This window comes from Rattus norvegicus, chromosome 9 (genome assembly GCF_021556685.1).
Source record: "Rattus norvegicus strain SHRSP/BbbUtx chromosome 9, alternate assembly SHRSP_T2T, whole genome shotgun sequence".
In the NCBI taxonomy this organism is placed as follows: Eukaryota; Metazoa; Chordata; class Mammalia; order Rodentia; family Muridae; genus Rattus; species Rattus norvegicus.
The window spans coordinates 57,854,044-57,869,060 of record NC_141542.1 but is presented as its reverse complement, the minus strand read 5'-3'; the positions used below and the strand labels follow the sequence as shown (position 1 = coordinate 57,869,060).

The window sequence follows — 15,017 nt, the reverse complement described above, 5'->3', positions numbered from 1 at the left end:
AGTGGTTAAGAGCACTGACTGCTCTCCCAGAGGCCCTGAGTTCGATTCCCAGCAACCACATGGTGGCTCACAACCATCTGCAATGAAATCCGATGCCCTCTTTTGGTGTGTCTGAAAACAGCTACAGTGTATTCATACACATAAAATAAATAAATACATTTTTTTAAAAAAAGGAAAAGAAAGTTTAAGGAGATGGTTTAGGTTGTTTTGCTCAAAAGAGACAATAAAGTTAGAATTAGGAGTGGAATGTGGACCTTCCTTGTAGAAGAGTGAGGGCTGCAGAGCTTAGAAAGGGAATACATGGGGGGCTTTCATGCATTATATGTGTGTAGTTGTACTTGGAAATGGAAAATAGGCTAGGAACAAGTTAGTGATCAAAAAAAAAAATTTCGTTCTAGGTTGGGTCTGAGTTTGTGGATCTTGTGATCTAGGGATGTGGCCCCAGGGTTCAGTGTGCACCATGAAAAGACAGTTATAAACAAAGAGTAAATAATTCTGAGTATTTGGCCCTATGAAGGCTCGCTTCCCCAATGTAGTGGAATGCCAGGGTATTGAGGTAGGAGTAGGTGGGTGGGAGTGGGAGCGTCCTCATAGAAGCAGGGGGAGGGGGGAGGGATAACATTTGAAATGTAGATACATAAAATATCCAAGAAAAATAAAATTAAAAAATAAAAAAATAAAGAACAGATGACTAGCCAGTTTAGCTAAACAAGATTTCAAAAATGATAGGTAAGAGAGATGATCTGTTTCTTGGGAAATACAAATGGTCATCAGATAAACATAGGGAAAACCTTGCTACTACAGACTGGCTTACTTCAACTTCATTACTCAGTGACAAAAGAGTGTTCACTTTGGGGTTATGATGAGCTTGTGGAGACAAAGGTAGACGGGAAATGTTTAGTTAGGAATGAGCTTCAAAACTAGAACACAAAATCAATAATTCTGTTGTAATTTCATTTTCTGTGATGATTTTAATCTGGTTTCAAAGGATGTTTCCATAATGACTATTTTTAGAGAACATGTCATTTGTGGCTATGGGGAAATCTTTTCCTTACCTAGAGAATTTTGTTTAGGTTGTATTTAAAAAAGGTTATGTTTGTTGTGTGGTGTGTTGGTTGGTTGTGTGCTCAACCTGTGAAATGTATGCTGCCAAGATACTTATCATCTACCTTGGTCATAGTGTTTTATGATAGCAAGTAAAATATAATTAAAATAATTCAAATATTTAAATTTATATCATTCAATTCTAGTTGAATATTTAAATAGAGAAAACAGCTATTTATTTGTACCATTTTAACACCAAAGAAATAATTACTTATTTCTATAATTTAAATATTTTGTATTTACTTAAGGAAAATATTTTTGTATCTTCCCCTCTTCCCCTCCCTCCAGAATCTTCCATGATTCTTCTCCTATGGTCTCTTTCAAACTAGTATCATTTTATTGCTTTTATTTATTTTTATTTCCTATCATTTTATATTTTAGTCATTATTTTTGCTTATATATCAAATAAATAATATAGCTGCAAAAAAAATAAGAGGCTAAGGGGGAAAAAGTTGTTGGAGCCTGCTTGTTGAAGCTTTGCTCCATCTACCAAATGTGTGTGTGTGTGTGTGTGTGTGTGTGTGTATGTGTGTATGTGTGGTGTGTGTGTGTGTATGTGAAGCTGTAGTTTTCTCTTTATCATGTTTCGTCCACTGAGTGTGTATGAGTGGGTGCCTGCTTTACTTTGTCTCTAACCCCCACATCACCTCCTGAGATCATCAGAACTGGTCTCCAACACTTTCCTAGAACATTCGATAGGAAATGAAACCTGAGTTTTGCTTTGTGCATACAGAGTAGTAAATTCATTTGGAACGCTTACAGTTTCATATTGAAAAGGAAGTCTCCTCATGGACAGAAATCAAATTAGCCTAAGCAGTTGCTCTTCGTGAATTCTAGTTTGCTGGCCTGGTCTGCAGAGGGGAAGACTTTAGAGAGTTAACAGCAATCAGGCGAGAAGGCTAGGTCTCTACCCTTTACTCTTACTGTCTCCCCAACCACTCCAAAGTTCATATGGGTTTTGAAGATAGGAACCATGTTTGCTTGGTAAAAAATAATCTTCATCTGAAATTTTATATTTTTACATTCTCTATCTCAGGGCAAGAGAAAGAGGTGGGAGGGAGAAAAAGAGGAGGGGAGAGGAGAAGACAGAAAGGTGAAGGGAGAGGAGGAGCATGGACAGAAGGGGAAGGAAGGGGAGGGAGAGGAAAGGAGAACATGCAGCCCTCCTTAGATTTAGTGGTTTCTATGAAAACTTTCAAAAATCTTTCCATGTTTTAACAAGATTCTCATCTCTGCCTATTCTTGGATAGATCATGCAAAAGAATGAGCACTCGGGAAGCTAATCACAAGCTCTCCAGAAAAGGCGAGCCTCTGAGAAGCTCTCCAGAAAAGGCGAGCCTCTGAGAAGCTCTCCAGAAAAGGCGAGCCTCTGAGAAGCTCTCCAGAAAAGGCGAGCCTCTGAGAAGCTCTCCAGAAAAGGCGAGCCTCTGAGAAGCTCTCCAGAAAAGGCGAGCCTCTGAGAAGCTCTCCAGAAAAGGCGAGCCTCTGAGAAGCTCTCCAGAAAAGGCGAGCCTCTGAGATACTTCCAGTCGAAGTTTCCTGTTTATTCCTTCTGGTCTCCGCCCCACACTGTACCAAGGCAGGTCAATGAGAGCAATAAAAACTGGAATGCCTGGCCTCCTCAGAGCTGGGCTCTGACAATCACATGGTATCATCTAGTCTTCTCAGGAACTGCTCGCCCTCAGAGCAGCTCAATGGAGTGCTTAGGCAGACAGGTACAAGAGCCTCTGACACTCAATGAGTGTAAATTCTCCAGGTTCAGTCAAGTCTTCAGAGATGGACCCTAAGACAGAAACACCACCTAATTCTCTCTAATTCCAGACTCCTGGAAATCATGTTAGATATTAAATGTTTAATTAAATGTCATAAGATGTTGTAGACAAGTAATTCTTGTTAACCATGTAAATCTATAGCTGGTTTCTTGTGGATCTCCAAGGACATAGAAGCCAAGAGTACCTGACCAGATAGAATAACTCAACCCTTCCTTCTTTCTTTTTGTTTTTTTTAACTTTATTACCCTTACACAAGGTCAAAAGCTCAACCTCTACTCACACCCGTGGGCCTTGTGACATCTGTGACATCAGGAAGCTGGCAGTGCTGAGGTTTCCATTATCAGAGGAAGCTTCCGCTCTTAGAGATCAGTCCATCACTCTTCAAAGAATATCTGGCCCATTCTGATAAGATAAAGCAGGTTCTTTCTATGTGTTCATTCTGTACATTTGACAGAAAGAAATTCATTTCACACTGGGAGGAAATATTGTACTATGTATCACCTTCTAACTGCCACATCCTTTCCAGTGCTAAATTGCAAGCTGGAGCCCCCATATCTGGAGGCTCCATACCTATATTCATTTTTGTCAAAGTAGATGTTTTATATATATATATATATATTCATATATAATATCACACATTAACACATTCATTAAATATATAATACAGTTGGATATATTTTAGTATCATATTAAATATATAATGTATTATATATTTAATGTATGTATGTTAAAGATATATATTATATGTACATATATGTTATACACACACATATCCTAGAATAAAGAGAGCGCCACTGAACAATGATAAAAGAGTCAATCTACCTAATACGCTAATAAACATACAGTTTTGTTCCTAATCTCAAGAACTTTGAAACAGGAGGAGGGAACTTGAAAATTCAATGGCAAATACAGAAATCTTGAATCACAGCCAGGAACTTTAACTCTCTTCTCTCAACAACGGTTAGACTAGGTAGAAATCTTCTATATCCTAGGATACAGAAGAGTTCGAAACACTGTCCCCACAAGATCACAAAGCTGACATTTGATTGGACAAAGTAGACATGGAATTCTCCATCTAATAATTGCAAAGACTGCCATGCCACAACAGTCAAATCAATATGAATAAAATCAATAAAATAATAAAATAAGTTCAATGACAAGATGCAATGAAGAGGGACTCGCTGGCGCTGACTGCCTGAACAAGAAGAGAACAGTGGTGCAAAGGAAGAGTCTTGACCACCACCTAATAAAGTAAGAAAAATTGTTAATGAAGAAATTGTGGGGGGGCAGAGGGGAGTCAGGAGAAAGGAAACAACATCAGTGCAGAGAAAATGGAACAGAAAAACAATCAAGAGAAGTCAAGGACGCCCAAAACTGGGTTTGTTGAAATCACAAAAGTGGAGGAATCTCCCTCTAGCTGTGCCATTGAAAAGAAGAAAGGAAGAAGACACAGGCGAGCCACCAAGTCAGGGGAAAATCATTAGTGCTGTAAGTTCCTACAGATAGTCAGAAGGGAACTCCACAATCACTGAAGAGAACGGAGTAGTAGGCTGAGAAAGGCAACACGATGGGTGAGTTTCCAACGAACTATGGGGAAGGACAGTATGCTGGTATGCTCCCTTCTTATAGGAGCTCTGGGAAATCCTTGCTGACTTACAGTGACAAGCACAGATGCTCTGGGGAGCAGGGGGCAGAAGCAAGGGGGAAGGATGTCACACAGGTAAGTGGAAACAAACGTTCAGCTTGCTGTGCGGGCTCACCAACGTCATTGTGGTAATTGCTGTGTCATATATAACTGTGCCGAGACTTGCCAGGCTGTACAGCTTAAGAGGGTACAACTTATCACGTCAGTTATATCAAATAAAACTGCAGATTCTGCAAGTCTTTTAAAAGGCAGCTTGTGCCGTGGACTTAGTGTGTACAATACATATTCATGTCAGAAAATGCATGCGTACAGCACATGCACACATATGTACATGTGAATGTGTGGAGTGTGGTGGTAGAAAACATCTAAGAGCCGAGAATCACAAGTTCCCAGCAATGTCCATCTACGAGGATAAGCTGGTAGGCAGCTCTCCCGTTTCATTTCACTCCTCTGGATTTACTGTTTCCAAAAATGCAATGTTCATTTTATGAACATAGACTCCCAAAAATGTGTTCACTCTGCCAATTTGTCAGAATTCGCAGTAGCACACATGTTTATATTGGTTCTGCAGAGTGGTGATGATGGCCACTTCTAATCCCAACTGTGGGAAAACAGATCACGGTTACTGTGTCAAGGCAGAGTCTAGAGCACAGAAGAAGCCCACAGCTAACACCTCAAGTGCAGTGTCTGGGGAGATGATCAGCAGCAGCCTGCCTGCTGCGTGGGTGAGACCCAGCTCTGGGTTCCCAGCATCCCAAACAACCAACGGTCAAGGATACATCCTCACAAAACAGCACATCCTTAAAACGTGACTCTAGATCAACTATCCCGACGCCAGAGAGAGGCCAGAGAGAGAGAGAGGTGAGAGAGAGAGAGAGAGAGAGAGAGAGAGAGACAGAGAGACAGAGAGACAGAGAGACAGAGAGACAGAGAGACAGAGACAGACAGACAGACAGACAGTCTTTTTTTAATGTGTGTGAATATGCGGACATGTATGTATGTGCAAGTATATGGAGGGCAGAAACTTTTGTCAGTTAATAAAAATATATAGTGTTGAAAAAATCACAATATCCCAAAGAATCAAACAGTCCAAAACATATAGATATTCTGAATCCTCGTAGTAAAACTGCATTTTAGACTCTTGCTATATTTTTGTCTACCGAACTGATAAAACATAGGACATACAGCTATTTTCATCACCTTTGTGTTAGTAAAAGATTCCATCCTAACAGTTCAAAATCATGAAGTGATTAAAAATAAAAATTCTACATGCAAATATGTTTATTCTACATCTACATCTATGTGTACATATGTATATATAGGTATATGTATATATACATACACACATATACATACATATATATGTATACACACACACAGAGGACTTCATGTTCATCTTCTGATCAAATGAAATACTTCTCTGGGTGAAATCAGAGAGGATTTCTGAGCCTCCTTCATGGACACTCCATCAGCCTAGCAGCAACCACTAGAGTCCCAGCTTCCAGCACACCTCTTGTTAAGTAATGCCAAAGGCCAAGGTCAAGCAGCAGCCTATTGAAACTATCACACTGTTCTTTTTGAAAATCAGCTGATGTGCCTCCAGATAAGATAAGTTTCCTGGTAACTGGTGAGGAGGGTGAGATAAGTTAGTGCAATGTTTGCAGAAGTCAAAGTTGAGGGAGGGAAAGGGCAGACACTAAAGGGAGTATCCGCTTAGGAAACGCTCATCCTCAACTTTTTCCTCAGGATAGACACTGACCCCTGAGGAAGTCTCAGGTCCAAAGACACACATTAATTCTGAATAAGCTCAGATGCAGCCCAGAGATGAGAAAAGTTGGGAAGCATGCTGTGTAAGCTTGACTGTCAACTTGATTGGATTATTAAGATAGGCCTCGATTCATGGAGCTCAGATCTGGGTGTCTGTGATGGTCCTTCTCAACAAGAGTAAAACTGAAAGTGCCCAGGACTCATTGACAATTATCTTTTGTCCACTCATATTATCTTTTGTCCTCAGGAAGATAGTAACGACTCACATAGAGGGTCTTTGGGGTATGTCTGGGGCTATCCCTTCCCTAAGCCTATTCCTGGATCCCCTTCTGTCTGTCTGTGTCCTACAGTGAGGTAGGAGAGTGTCTTTACCCCATCCTTCTGGCTATATGATTTTCTTCTGCCCAAGTACATGGGGCCAACATGTTCACAGATTGAACCCTTAGGACCATGAGCCAAAGTAAGTCTTTGGTCCTTTTCATTGCTCCTCATTTGGTCCTTTCATTTCAGAAGTAACAGATACACAAAAGCTGAAGAACTTTCTGAAGTAGTGGTAGACATGTGTATGGTTATTTCAAGGAAAAGTTCCCTTCTTGGTTTCCAAGACAGTGATTGCACATAGATTGAACCTCTGGCTGAGCATAGGGTAATTTCTTATTCATCAAGCAAAATCTTTGTCCAACTCACAAAACTATACAAAAATCAAATCTTGAACTGAATATATTCACCTCCAGAACAGTGTAACATACTGCCCCTGTTTCAACCACAACAATAAGGGCCACAGTCCAAAAGAATGAGGATCGGTGAGCCAGCAGGAACCTAGAAGTCTGAGTGGCCTCACGGTCCAGTTCCATCTACGTTTAGCACTCAACTCCCCAGGCACTGTTCCCCAAGTAAAGAAAGTTAGATTGAGATCTTGTTTAAGCCAACAGCTTTAGACTATGACTAATGCCCAAGACATCATGTGTACACAGAGGTCACTGTTAAAGACTGACTCTATGAAGTACAGTTTGTCCAGGGAATGTCTAGACCCTTCTCCCCAGCTATATGTGGTAAAGGAAAGGAAATGACTGAGACTTAAGACTGAAGAGAATAGTTTGTAAGCACCTCATTTTCTTGTCTTCATAATGTCTCCTTCTCCTTCCCAACTAGTTTGAGGGTTTGTAGTTGCTTTGATCTGCTTTGCTTTTTGGAGATGGATTTTCCTATGTACTTCAGGCCTCAGACTCAAGATCTACTTTCTTCAGCTTTCTGAGAGATAAGGTTACAGGCCTTGGGACCAACACAAGCCACCTTTGTGAGCACTAGGCTTTGTGGAACATTTACACAGCAACATTATAAGGCAATGTATGAGCATCTTTGGCTTCTAACACAGTAAGACATGCGGTATGAGGAGGTATAGTGTGGGGGGAGGGATTGGTGGGTCTGTAGGTTCATTTTGTTTGTTCTGTGTGCTAGCATCTTGACCTAAGGTCATGTGATGTTCAGAAGACCTGTGAACACCTATAAGACAGTAGTCAGTATTCTTATGTAGCAGTTGGGGCTTTTCAAAATCAAAGGAGTTTGTTCACTAAGTTTAAAAATGTGCTGAAAGACAGAACAGGGAATTGCTATGTGTGTAGTCAAGTTGTTTTCAGTAGAATTACCTTGTTACTTTTTAAACTGATTTCATTTTTGCTTGTGTGTGTATACCTGTATGAGTTTATGCATGCCATGGGAAGGAGCCTTCAGGGGCCAAAGAAGGCATAGCTAGGATTCCCCTTGAAAGTAGAGTTACAGATAGCTATCAACCACTATATGGGAACTGGAACTTGGATCCTCTTCTAGGAAAGCAACATGTGAACCACCTCACAATCCCTGAACTTCCTTGTTTTGTGTCAAAAAAAATCCATCCCCAAACTCCTCAAGTCTTCCCTTTTTTTAGGTATAATTAGGTTTATAATCTTAAATCAAATTCTTACCAAGCTTATATACAATTTTAAGCCTATTTATAACATTGAAATTCTTAAGAAAAAAGTAACTTTGTAAAGATTCGTTGCCCGGGAGGGTCTTAGTCAAAGTACTTAAGAAGGAAAATCAGATACATTAAATTAATAAGTAGAGTTTAAAATAGTTATAGATACTGGGTGTGATAAATTTATAAATGTATATTCATGTGTTATGATTTTAAAATGTGCTAGACTTAAAAATGCCTTAATATTATTTTAATCTTCTGCTTAGAAATTTAACTGACAAACTGAAACTAAGATAAATACATGTTTTCTACCTCTAGGCATGCCTTTAAAGGAACTTAGAATATTAATGAATTTACTTACATATTTATGTGTACATATACCCAAGTATGTATGTACATCACATGCATGCAGAAACCCTCAGAGGTCAGAAGATAACGTCTGTCTAATCGTTTGGAATTGTAGTTCCAGACAGTTGTGAGCCAATATATGGATACCAGAGAGCGAACCAGGATCTTCTGGAAGAGAACCCAGTGCTCTTAACCTCTGAGTCATCTCTCCAGCCCTCAGAGGAACTGAACTCTGACTGAGCTATGGCTATCAGGGATAAGCAGGGGCTTTGTTTGCTCCCTACTTCCCAACACTGTGAAGACAGAGTTAGACTTAACTCAGCAAAACCCTTTTGCTCCTCCAGATCTCTGCTCCTGTGGGGCATTTCCTGCAGACTTGGGGAGATGCCATACACTGCATTTCAGAGGAGACATTCGTATCCAGCAGCAAGGGTCTGCTTTGATACTTTACCCTTCAAGAGAAAAGCTTGAAGCTTCTACCAGGCAGGAAGTACCTCTCCCTGATGGTATCATTTTGCACTTCTCATGCAACACCCCACAGGACTACTTCCTCTGAGAAGTCACCAATTGGCTTAGAAAACTTCAGCTGGGATCTGCAGTGTGTTTTCCATCCATAGCTCATGCCAGTCTGCTGCCTTCTCTCGCCTCCTCTCCCATTATATCATTCCAGGCCTTCCCTCCTGGGTGGCTGTTATCATCCCATCTCCACACCCACCCCTCCAGTTGCAATGCTCTGCCCCCTTTTTTTTTCAGTTTTCCTGTTACCTCAGTTTTTCAAAGTTAATAAAAACAGCTGCCATTTCTCTCAGTCATATTTTCCCTGAAAGGGAGGGAGGAGCAGGGGTAGGGGAAGGACGTGGGAGGAGAGGTGGGGAGAGAAAGCGCTGATCGGGATGTTACTTATTAATTAATTAATTAATGAAAAATAAATAACAAAAAATCTCTCTCAGCATGAATTTAGACATTCACTACAAATCTAGCTGGGTGCATGAAAATGCTTGAGATTCTGACCTCCTCGGAGGAGAGGATGCCTCAGAGCTGACGGATGATCTGAAGGATGGATCTGAAGAAGAGTTACAAAGTAAGTAATACCTAGGAAACCAGAAAGATTACAAAGTAACTACATCCTAGGAAACCAGAAAGGCCCCTTAAGATTTCCTCCTGTAAGGAGATGACTGGGGTTTAAGTCCCCGACCCTGCTACTTAGCAGAGCAAAGCAATCTTTCCGACCCTGGATCTGCAATATCAATACAAGGGAAGTACTTACAAGACTGTGGAGAAAGATGTACTGGTATCCTGTGCAAAGAACACTTTATAAAATTAGAATCCTATGGCCATAGCTGTGGCTACTAACTCACTGACCTGAAAAGGTTTTAAAAACATTCTAAATCAATGAATGATGTTGGCATGTTAACAAATAAAGAGTAGAAGGTATGCTTTAATCAAAACAAACTTTTTCCTGTTCCAGATAATGGTTCACCAAGCACGAGCTGTGCCTCCCTCTCTCAACAGGACAGGGCCCCTCAGCATCCTGACATAAACATCAAGGAGCATCCCTGTGTAGACAGAACAAGGTGCTGTGGTACTATCAGAGTTCATACACACTCACGTTCTAGCATGAATGCTAGAACACATTCTAGCACAGATGTGCTCTGCTCAGCACGTACATTTTCTAGATAACAGAAGTATTGGTGGAATTTCTGGACTCTTGGAGCAGTATTTCTCAGCAAAGGATTCCTAAGCCAAGTGAGATCTTTTATGTCATCATATGAGAAAAAGCTTCCTGAAAGTCTTCCCTTCCACAACTTTCCCACAACCCTGTCCCACACCAGCATTTCCAGGAAATGAGAAATGCATCAGTTTTGAAAGCAAATAACCACCGAAGGCTTCAGACTTCCCAGCTCGAATGTGACTTTGAACAAAACACTGAGCTAAAACAACTTTCTCTCCTCACAAACCCCAGGGCCTCAGCCGATGGTGACCCACTGGGAAGCACAGCCCTCTATCCTCCTTGGATGGGTGCACACATGGGGTTCAGCACCTTGGGAGTGGTGCACATCACAGATCTCGGTTTCTGGTGTCAGCGAGCACAGGGACTGTGTCCTACACTTCAGAAGGCACTTCTTCTGAGCAGGGGAAAACCAGAAAGAACTGTGGGTCTTTCCGTGGCGAAGTAGTTTCCCTAGAGTCCCAGCAGGCTCTCCAGAGCTTATCTGCATGTAGAGCCTGGGTTGGGGATCATTATAGCAACTGATTTTAGAATCTCCCAGAATGTCTGTGTCAAGCTGGATCCTTAGAACCTCTGCAGGAAGCTGGGTACTGACCCGCCCATCCACCCTACCTTCCCCTCAGTGGCTTTGCCCTAACTGTTTTGTCCTAGCTATCTCCATCAATCAGCCACCCTGCCTGACTCTCCTTTGCTTTGTTTCTGGATCAAATCCCTCTCTACAGGTATCCCACATTTCTTCCATCATGTTCAAGCATTAAGCCACACCTTACCCATCTCTGCAGCAGCCAGCATCTGCTTCTATGGGACTAAAATAAATCCAGGTTTCACTGACCTTTTCACCTCAGTCACCTCTTTATCTGTTTCTTAGCTTCATCACCTGCCTTGTTCTCTTCTCAGGTGTCAGGCAGGCCACCTGCCACTGCATACATGTGTGATGCATGTGTGTGAGACTGCTTGTGTGTGAGACCATATGGGTTTGGGACTACATGTGCACGAGACTGCATGTATATGAGTGTGAGACTGCATTGTATAAGACTGCATTGTGTGAGACTGCATGTGTGTGAAACTGTATGTGTATGAGACTGCATGTGCGTGAGACTCATGCATGTGAGTGTGAGACTGTATGGGTATGAGACTGCACTGTGTAAGACTGCATGTATGTGAGACTGCATGTATATGAGACTACATATATGTAAGATTATATGTATGTGAGACTTCTCAGTACTGACTCATAACAATACTACAGAGTCATAGGTCCCTGAATGTATTGTTTCCATTTTCCACCTTTCCCCCCGCTTTCTGCTAAGGATTCTTAGTCCCTATTACCATATCTTTAAGTCCTCTGGTATTTTTCATCTGAATAATCTTAGTTTGTACTCTATATATTTCTTCTATTTACTGGCATTGCTATTTCCCTAATCGAGTCACCTTTTTATTACAGATATTGGTTTGGGGCTTTTTGGTTATTGTTGTTGTTATGCAAGTTTTCATTTGCTTTTTGGACTTATTTAATACCATTTCTGTTAGATGCCCTACATGGGCCTCATTATCATTTCTTTACATCTTTAACCGAATTAAAACAAATATGTGTAGTCTTTATCTCCTGGTTCCATTATCTCTGAGATCTGTGTTTGTTTCTACTTAAGAGCTTACCTCTTGATTTAAGAGGCTATATTTTCCTGTCTATGAATGTCTAGTAATTGTAACCACATGTTGAATGCACTGGATGTGAACTTACTGTATTTCTGAATTTTGTTGCATTCATTTAATTTTAAATCGTGTCTAGTAAAGCAGTTTGGTCATCACGGTCCTCTGAAAGCTGTGTCCTGAGGCACTGAGGCCTTTTTGCATGTTTACTGCACCCTGTGAACATCCCTACTCAGTTTTCCAATTGCTTAGAGTGACAGGTCTAATCTAATGCTGGTTACCCCGCTCTGGGTGCTCCTGAGTGTTTTGATGTTAATCATGGTATTCTCAAGATCACTTAGGAGATCAGTGTTGTACCCAGAATCCAGTATTCCGCACATGGAATCATGTCCAGTCACTTACTGACTATAGCACCCTGGTCTAGTGATTGAACCTCTGTAAACCTCCGGTCTTCCATTTGAAAATATAAGAATGATAACAATACTTGTCTCACTGGGGTTTGAAGAACAAACCAATGAGTAGAAGTGCCCATGATGGTGACCCCCACAGGACAGAAGCTTTGCTAGCCTGTAGGGGTATGTAAGGTGCGAAGGCCCTTTTCAGTTGGCCTCTGAGGCATGCTTACTCTCCCTGTGAATGCATTCTCAGTATGTGGTACATGCTTAGCTACAGGCACTACAACAAGGGCAGTAGGAGAAACAAAAGCCATGACCTCTTCCCAAAAGACCACCAATTATGGGAAGCACCCCTAACCCAAATAACCAACAAACAAGGACATGCCATTGTTTAAAAAAATGGTTCCCCCAGAGATCCCAGCTACACGTTTGATCTCTAGTAGACTGACAGCAGTATAAGGAGGTAGCGGAACCTTTTAAAAGGTGCGGGCTGGAAGGAGAGAGTCACACCATAGAGGACATGCCCCCTACAGAACTGCGGGACCCTGGGGGTGCTACCTTCCTCTTACTTTGTTCCTCGGGAACATGGTCAGAGGTGTAATTATATATCAGCTTAGAAGAGGGATCAGAAAATTGATGAGAAAGACATTTGTGGGAAATAAACAATGGAAGATCTCTCCAAATGGTCAGAGGACATGAAGTCACTTAGATTTCATGTAACTGCTATCAACCTCTTTCCCTGACAATCTCTGTCATTTCTCCATGAGCCTGGGAGCAAAGTGGCTGTGGCGGCAGGGTTAGAAGCTACACACACACAGTAACACAGACTTCCACCCACCAGCGCTGACCAGAGTACAACCTGCTGTTGACGGCCACATCCGCCAACAGCAGAGACCAACACTGAGCAGCCAACATGGCAGCATTTCCTGAGGTGCCTAGCGGGCAGCTTGGTGCCATGTTCACTAACTTGGCCCACTTCCGGTGAAGCGAAGTTTGACATTTTGTCTTCGCTGGCCCAGTTATTCTTGGTGTGGCTTTGCCTGACCTGTGTGTGATGCTTCAGCCAAAATAAAACCACCCACGGACTCAACAGGATGTCCTATTTCCCCATCTTGCTATTCCACACAGCATTGCTCCTGAAAAAGGAACTTGTTTTACAAAGAAGTGCGACAGCGAGCCAGTGCTCACAGTGACCTTCCATGTCCCCCACCATCCTGGAGCAGCTTGCCTGGAAAAAGATGGTGAAATGGACTTTTTTTTTTTTTTGGTTCTTTTTTTCGGAGCTGGGGACCGAACCCAGGGCCTTGCGCTTCCTAGGTAAGCGCTCTTCCACTGAGCTAAATCCCCAACCCCTGAAATGGACTTTTAAAGATAGAGTTAGAATATGGACAAGTGGCAAGAGCCTGGAGGCCTGGGCAGATTCTTCAAAGGGCTGTATCCTCTGCATCAATATCCAGCATGGAATCTGTATCAGCATCCTACATTATAAATTCTGCATTACCATCCTAGATGTACTCTGCATCAGCACCCTATATGTACTCTGCATCAGTACCCTACATGGATCTTACATCAGCATCCCACATGTGTTCTATATCAACACCCTACATCTTACATTCTGCATCAGCATCGACATGTGGTACGGTTTCCTGCTTCAGCCAGGAGGGAAAGTCAAACTGATACAACCCGTCATCATTCATTGGGACCCACGAACTACTTGTCTACATCTTATACCCATTAATATATGCTTGCCACCCATATATATTTATTCCAAATGGAGAACTTCTGTCAGGTATACAACAAGTATTCCATTGAACTAGATGTGAAGACTTCAGATTTCCTTTGGCCACTTCAGACTTCTGATGCCCGAAAGTCAACCAGCTAAGAAAGCAGTTACACTGCACCCAGGAATGACCGGTCTGGACTACCAGGGAGAAACTGGGCTGCTTCTCCACAAAAGAGTATGTCTGGAGTGTAGCAGATTTTTCCATGTGCTGTGATTAAGAGCAGTAGAAAATGACAACAACCCAATCCAGGCAAGATAATAAATGCCCTACAGCCCTCAGAAATGAATATGTGGGTCACTCTTCCAGGTAGAGAAACAAGTCCTACTCAGGTACTTGATGAGGGTGGAGGAGGTACAGACTGGGAAGGTAGCTATAAATACCAGTTAAATGGGAAGGGGGGTTATAACCACCATTTTTACACATGTGCACTTATACACATACCTTAAGCAGAAGGATGCTTCCCCCTACTACCTTATCATGTAACATGACATCCATTAGATAATATCCGCAATTAACTGTTATAAATTTAGATTATCACACTTAAGCTACAGAATACAGAAAGTCTAAGTGTTCCCCAAGAGCCCTCTGGGACACAGAGATGGCTCAGTGGTCAGCAGTGTCCACTGCCTTGCACAGGATAAAGTTCAGTTGTCAGTACCCACATGATGGTTCAGAGCTGTCTGTGACTGCACTTCTGGGGGATCTGATGCCTCTCTGACCTCCTTGGGCTCCTTCCTGTACATATGTATACACTCAGGCCCACATATATGAACATAAATATATATATATGTAAAGAAGATTTATTTAAATATATTTAAATGCATATTTAAATATATAAATATATATTTAAAGGAGATTTTGTCATCTGTTCT

At 41.7% G+C, this 15,017-nt stretch overlaps 1 protein-coding gene across 12 annotated transcripts in view; it reads right to left on the bottom strand.

Annotated features, from left to right (window-relative positions):
• The window catches only part of Il1rl1 (interleukin 1 receptor-like 1), a 65,450-nt gene that overhangs the window by 33,722 nt on the left and 16,711 nt on the right, over positions 1–15,017 (bottom strand). For 6 of the 12 annotated variants that reach the window (XM_087564808.1, XM_087564807.1, XM_087564805.1 and 3 more), the window contains one exon: positions 3,157–3,278. The exons of 4 other annotated variants lie outside the window; for them this stretch is intronic. The gene's annotated coding sequence lies outside the window, so the exon portion shown is untranslated. Of the gene's footprint in view, positions 1–3,156; positions 3,316–15,017 lie in introns of all 12 variants that reach the window. 2 more of the 12 variants (XM_087564802.1, XM_087564803.1) reach the window with 1 other exon arrangement.